Source organism: Oncorhynchus clarkii, chromosome 31 (assembly GCF_045791955.1).
Source record: "Oncorhynchus clarkii lewisi isolate Uvic-CL-2024 chromosome 31, UVic_Ocla_1.0, whole genome shotgun sequence".
NCBI classification, from domain to species: Eukaryota; Metazoa; Chordata; class Actinopteri; order Salmoniformes; family Salmonidae; genus Oncorhynchus; species Oncorhynchus clarkii.
Window position 1 is genome coordinate 6,082,704 of NC_092177.1, and position 7,500 is coordinate 6,090,203.

At 43.2% G+C, this 7,500-nt stretch overlaps 1 protein-coding gene across 1 annotated transcript in view; it reads right to left on the reverse strand.

Annotated features, from left to right (window-relative positions):
- LOC139390481 (protocadherin-11 X-linked-like) overlaps nt 1-7,500 on the reverse strand; it is a 306,369-nt gene that overhangs the window by 240,337 nt on the left and 58,532 nt on the right. The gene's annotated exons all lie outside the window — the stretch shown is intronic.

The following is a 7,500-nucleotide window of genomic DNA, read 5'->3' on the forward strand; positions in this document are numbered from 1 at the left end:
AGAACTGTAACATTCTGGTCTTACTGCAGTAGAGGGTGGTATCTAGAGAGAAGAACTGTAACATTCTGGTCTTACTGCAGTAGAGGGTGGTATCTAGAGAGAACTGTAACATTATGGTCTTACTGCAGTAGAGGGTGGTATCTAGAGAGGACTGTAACATGCTGGTCTTACTGCAGTAGAGGGTGGTATCTAGAGAGAACTGTAACATTCTGGTCTTACTGCAGTAGAGGGTGGTATCTAGAGAGAACTGTAACATTCTGGTCTTACTGCAGTAGAGGGTGGTATCTAGAGAGAACTGTAACATTCTGGTCTTACTGCAGTAGAGGGTGGTATCTAGAGAGGACTGTAACATTCTGGTCTTACTGCAGTAGAGGGTGGTATCTAGAGAGAACTGTAACATTCTGGTCTTACTGCAGTAGAGGGTGGTATCTAGAGAGAACTGTAGCATTCTGGTCTTACTGCAGTAGAGAGTGGCATCTAGAGAGAACTGTAACATTCAGGTCTTACTGCAGTAGAGGGTGGTATCTAGAGAGAAGAACTGTAGTATTCTGGTCTTACTGCAGTAGAGGGTGGTATCTAGAGAGAAGAACTGTAACATTCTGGTCTTACTGCAGTAGAGGGTGGTATCTAGAGAGAAGAACTGTAGCATTCTGGTCTTACTGCAGTAGAGGGTGGTATCTAGAGAGAACTGTACCATTCTTCTCTTACTGCAGTAGAGGGTGGTATCTAGAGAGAAGAACTGTAGCATTCTGGTCTTACTGCAGTAGAGGGTGGTATCTAGAGAGAAGAACTGTAACATTATGGTCTTACTGCAGTAGAGGGTGGTATCTAGAGAGAACTGTAACATACTGGTCTTACTGCAGTAGAGGGTAGTATCTAGAGAGAAGAACTGTAGCATTCTGGTCTTACTGCAGTAGAGGGTGGTATCTAGAGAGAACTGTACCATTCTGGTCTTACTGCAGTAGAGGGTGGTATCTAGAGAGAAGAACTGTAGCATTCTGGTCTTACTGCAGTAGAGGGTGGTATCTAGAGAGAACTGTACCATTCTGGTCTTACTGCAGTAGAGGGTGGTATCTAGAGAGAAGAACTGTAGCATTCTGGTCTTACTGCAGTAGAGGGTGGTATCTAGAGAGAAGAACTGTAACATTATGGTCTTACTGCAGTAGAGGGTGGTATCTAGAGAGAAGAACTGTAGCATTCTGGTCTTACTGCAGTAGAGGGTGGTATCTAGAGAGAAGAACTGTAGCATCCTGGTCTTACTGCAGTAGAGGGTGGTATCTAGAGAGAACTGTACCATTCTGGTCTTACTGCAGTAGAGGGTGGTATCTAGAGAGAAGAACTGTAGCATTCTGGTCTTACTGCAGTAGAGGGTGGTATCTAGAGAGAACTGTAACATTCTGGTCTTACTGCAGTAGAGGGTGGTATCTAGAGAGAAGAACTGTAGCATTCTGGTCTTACTGCAGTAGAGGGTGGTATCTAGAGAGAAGAACTGTAACATTCTGGTCTTACTGCAGTAGAGGGTGGTATCTAGAGAGAACTGTAGCATTCTGGTCTTACGGCAGTAGAGAGTGGCATCTAGAGAGAACTGTAACATTCAGGTCTTACTGCAGTAGAGGGTGGTATCTAGAGAGAAGAACTGTACCATTCTGGAATTACTGCAGTAGAGGGTGGTATCTAGAGAGAACTGTAACATTCTGGTCTTACTGCAGTAGAGGGTGGTATCTAGAGATAACTGTAACATTCTGGTCTTACTGCAGTAGAGGGTGATATCTAGAGAAGAACTGTAACATTCTGGTCTTACTGCAGTAGAGGGTGGTATCTAGAGAGAACTGTAACATTCTGGTCTTACTGCAGTAGAGGGTGGTATCTAGAGAGAAGAACTGTAACATTATAGTCTTACTGCAGTAGAGGGTGGTATCTAGAGAGAAGAACTGTAACATTCTGGTCTTACTGCAGTAGAGGGTGGTATCTAGAGAGAAGAACTGTTGCATTCTGGTCTTACTGTAGTAGAGGGTGGTATCTAGAGATAACTGTAACATTTTGGTCTTACTGCAGTAGAGGGTGATATCTAGAGAAGAACTGTACCATTCTGGAATTACTGCAGTAGAGGGTGGTATCTTGAGAGAACTGTAACATTCTGGTCTTACTGCAGTAGAGGGTGGTATCTAGAGATAACTGTAACATTCTGGTCTTACTGCAGTAGAGGGTGATTTCTAGAGAAGAACTGTAACATTCTGGTCTTACTGCAGTAGAGGGTGGTATCTAGAGAGAAGAATTGTAACATTATGGTCTTACTGCAGTAGAGGGTGGTATCTAGAGAGAATAACTGTAGCATGCTGGTCTTACTGCAGTAGAGGGTGGTATCTAGAGAGAATAACTGAAACATTCTGGTCTTACTGCAGTAGAGGGTGGTATCTAGAGAGAACTGTGACATTCTGGTCTTACTGCAGTAGAGGGTTGTATCTAGAGAGAAGAACTGTAGCATTCTGGTCTTTCTGCAGTAGAGGGTGGTATCTAGAGAGAACTGTAACATTCTGGTCTTACTGCAGTAGAGGGTGGTATCTAGAGAGAAGAACTGTAGCATTCTGGTCTTACTGCAGTAGAGGGTGGTATCTAGAGAGAACTGTACCATTCTGGTCTTACTGCAGTAGAGGGTGGTATCTAGAGAGAAGAACTGGTTTGAGCTGGTTCTTCAGCTGGTTTGAGATCTATCGCCATTATCCACCGCTAATGACTCTGTAAACACATTGATCCTTGCAGACAGTTTGAAGTGTTTGCAACCAATGTCCACGTACAGCTCAGAAACATGACAGGACTTTACAACCAGCCAAAGACAAAGCTGTTCAATGCTCTACTTCAGAAGAACCTTGAAATACATCAGTATATAGTATGTGTTGTTTTTATAGATATTTAGTCATTTTTCAAGGCTATGGACGGTACTTCAGTATCTATCCAAAACATTTCATGTAGAACCTGTAACATGACAGGTGTAAGTTACTGCTTTACAATTCTTCTGATTCTGCTATCAAATCACCACTCAGATATCTTTAAATATATTATCTTTGACAAGAACAGTGTATTTTGCATTGGTAGAAAAAAGTACCCAATTTTAAGCTGACATAGGGGATTGTTTTAAGATGGTCATAAAATTGATAATTTAGCTACTTGATTTCGAATTTTAGGACACCTTTAGTTATAAAAAAAAATACATAATTTAAAAATGTAAAAAATATATTTTGATTATGGCCTTTACTACTATAGCCCATAGAAACACAATGAATAACACATTCATAAATGGAAAAAAAGGACAGTTAAATAAATTATCATACGATATAAGGTTTTTAAGTGTCTGTCGTAAATCTAGGAGATGTAAAAAAATAAATAATCTCAGGACATATTTATATTCGTGATAGTCTCCCCTTTCCATAGAGTTCAGACGCTACAGACGTTTTACTTGAGAAAACTTTCAGGATTTTCGGGACGTCTCCTGGTCTGACAGACACCGCTCTGGCTCTGTCACCTTTCACCGCAGATGCGGAAGTGCGACACTGGCGGATGTTGTGGAATGAGACGTATCGAATGCAAAAATATCTCTAGTTTAAACGGATGGTTTTAGGTTGTAACTTGATGCGCCGGTGTGTCAATCGATTCTAGGGGGCTTCAATGAAAATGACTCAAGTAAAAGTGAAAGTCACCCAGTAAAATACTACTTGAGTAAAAGTTGGTTTTAAATATACTTAAGTATTAAAAGTAAATGTAATTTAAAAAATATACTGCACTGTATACTGTATAAAAAAGTTAAAGTATAAATCATTTAAAATTCCTTATACATGTATTAAGCAAACCAGATGGCACCATTTTCTTGTTTATTTTCTATTTACAGGTAGCCATTCTGACACACAGATATCATTTACAAACAAAGCCTTTGTGTTGAGAGAGTCCGCCAGACCAGAGGGAGTAGGGATGTTCTTCAGATAATTTATTTTACCTTTATTTAACGAGGCAAGTCAGTTAAGAACAAATTCTTATTTTCAATGACGGCCTAGAAACAGTGGGTTAATTGCCTGTTCAGGGGCAGAACGACAGATTTGTACCTTGGGGATTTGAACTTGCAACCTTCCTTTTACTAGCCCAACGCTCTAACCACTAGGCTACCCTGCCGCCCATAAGTGTGTGAACTGGACCATTTTCCTGTCCTGCTAAGCATTCAAAATGTACCTTTGGGTGTCAGGGAAAATGTATGGATTAAAAATGATATTATTTACTTTAAGAATGTAAACATTTAAAAAACAAAATAGAAATAGTAAAGTAAACAACTTAAGTAGTACTTTAAAGTATTTTTACTGAAGTACTTTTACAACACTCGTATGTTGAACCCACACATATCATTGGTTGACTTCAACATATAATAGAGGCTGAGTATATTCCATGAAAGCCATTAATTTAAAAAAAAAAACTATAATTTGAATCATTCTATAAAGAGTTATATAAAGAGCTGATTTCTTTTCATTTTGTTTTTCAACTTAAAATCAAATTAGAAAACCATAATATCCAATTATAGTACACACCTGCATACAAAGACAAGGGGAGAAACATCAAAGGAGCAAGCAACATGACTGTGTGTATAGATGTAAAGAATGCCTCAGTCATCCCACTTCTCTTGGCTCTAATTAGTCAATGCACGGATCTAATTAAGCAAATGCCTTTGTTGAAGGCATCCAGGACTGACTGAGAAGATTGCCAGAAGCATAAGGTTAAGTGAGGTGAACTTATGAAGTCTTCATGGTTTATATTATAGCTAGACGTGCTTAGGTGCTTCATCCAATCACAGATATTGAATTATCAGATTCCCCAGAAGCAGCAGACTGTACTGTACAGTATATTGTGTCTGGCATGAAACACGTTTATCACAATACTCAATATGATCATGGTTAAATCACGTAGCTGTTTTGACACCCATTGTGATTTAGGCTAATGCTTTATATTGTAATAAGGTAAGGTAGCTGGGGGAGTAACACACTTATGGCATGGGTTAAAATAAACGGTCGGTTCTTCGAACAGGAACAAAAGGGTCCACTGACATTAGCAGTCCTGAAGTGTTACAACTTCCTGAAAGGAAACCCAGTGTTCGTGTCCTATGGGTCCTGGTCAGAAGTAGTGTGCTTAAAGGGGAATAGGGTGCCATTTGGGACATCTGACTGAAGCACAGTTAATCCGTAGAGTGGTCAACACATTGACCAAGGGGAGGGAGGGTTTAAATTCCCAAACTGAGATATCACTCCTGGGATCTGTTCTCACTGCAGGGGCTGGAATGTTCAGTCCTGGGATCTGTTCTCACTGCAGGGGCTGGAATGTTCAGTCCTGGGATCTGTTCTCACTGCAGGGGCTGGAATGTTCAGTCCTGGGATCTGTTCTCACTGCAGGGGCTGGAATGTTCAGTCCTGGGATCTGTTCTCACTGCAGGGGCTGGAATGTCCAGTCCTGGGTCCTGTTCTCACTGCAGGGGCTGGAATGTCCAGTCCTGGGTCCTGTTCTCACTGCAGGGGCTGGAATGTCCAGTCCTGGGTCCTGTTCTCAATATAGGGGCTGGAATGTCCAGTCCTGGGTCCTGTTCTCACTGTAGGGGCTGGAATGTCCAGTCCTGGGTCCTGTTCTCACTATAGGGGCTGGAATGTCCAGTCCTGGGTCCTGTTCTCACTGTAGGGGCTGGAATGTCCAGTCCTGGGTCCTGTTCTCACTATAGGGGCTGGGATGTCCAGTCCGCTCCCGCCATGCAACAGAGGGTGTCTGAGACGCGATGATTAGCACACTGGCCAGCTAATTTTAGTAGGGTTTGGAATTGGACTAATCAGGAACTAAGAGCCGGCATCCACTCTAAATCACCTTCTTTGCACGTGTATAGAGATACTTTCAGGGTGAAAAAAAGGCTGTCTGCAGCCTCCCGATTATCCTCTGGAAAAGCCTCTAATCTGGCCGAAAGTACTTAAGGAGTCAAGCAGCAAAATAAACGACACTGATTATCATCCATTTTTTCCTACTCCACCACAGTAGATGGATGAGGGAGGAGGAGGAGGAGGAGAAGGAGGAGGACGAGGAGGAAGAAGAGGAGGAGGAGGAGGAGGACGAGGAAGAGGGGGTGGAAGAGGTGAGGTCGAGGAGGTGGAGGAAGAGATGGAGGAGGTAGTTGTGAGGAGGAGGAAGAGGCGAAGGGGGAGGAGGAGGAGGAGGAGGGGGAGGAGGAGGAGGAGGAGGAGGAGGACGAGGTAGAAGGGGTGGAACAGGTGAGGAGGAGGATGAGGAAGAGGGGGTGGAAGAGGTGAGGAGGAGAAGGAGGAGGAGGATGAGGAAGAGGGAGTGGAAGACGTGAGGAGGAGGAGGAAGAGATGGAGGAGGAAGTTGTGAGGAGGAAGAGGTGAAGGGGGAGGAGGAGGAGGAGAAGGAGGAGAAGGAGGAGGACGAGGAAGAGGGGGTGGAAGAGGTGAGGAGGAGGAGGAGGAGGAAGAGATGGAGGAGGAAGTTGTGAGGAGGAGGAAGAGGCGAAGGGGGAGAAGGAGGAGGAGGAGGAGTAGAGGTGGAGGAGAAGGAGGAGGAATAGGAAGAGGTTTCGCGAGCTGGCCTGGCTCCTCCTAACCACCATCTGCTTTAACAAATGTTAAGGATGGACTAAATACCTCTGAGTCCTCTGTCCTAACCAGATTATCAGATATTCTAAGAAGGAGACTTGCCTCTTATCGTCTCCCAATCTCTTTTACAAAAGTAAATCAAGACTTGCTGTAGGGGATTACCAGGATTAGGGGCGACCACAGACAAGGTTCTCAGCTCTGTGTCTTAAAGTCTCTGCCCTTCAGCCTGTCTCCCTTCTGCTTACTAGCATCTAAAGACATGTAAAGCCTTCCATTCCGTGAATCCAGCTGGCCCATTGTTTCCTCTGTCCTTGAGTGAGTGTGGCGCCGCAGTAAATTATATTGTAGAGCGGCTGGTTAGTTAAGGAACTGGCGTCTTTTATATAGATGGTGAAATCAAAGGTAACTATTACAGTAATGAGTTAATGAGTCTTATCTTCAGCACGCACTAACGTATCCATATGAGGACAGCCTCTGTTCCAACACATTAGAGTCATCTTTAAAAGCCTTGTCCACACATGGTGTTGGGACCCCAAGCATTCGAGCAAAGACAAGACATTGCAGTCCAGAGATATATCTAACATGTGTCCATGTTGTGTCGACCACCCAACCGTCACAGAGTATTAACCAATGAGGAGAGGACTTTGTGGTAAAAGAAGACGAAGGCCTAGAGGCCACTACATAAAAGCTTAAGAAAGAGCAGTGATACTTGCAAGAGCAGTGTGTGGGTTTCTTCTGTTTTTTTCCCTGTTTTGAGCAGAGCTGCCAACTCTCGCGTATTGGCTGTGAGACACATGCATTCGACCCTGTTCTCAGGCACTCACGGCACGCCTCTTATATCTCACGGATTGAAAAGTACTGCTTTCATTTTTTTTAA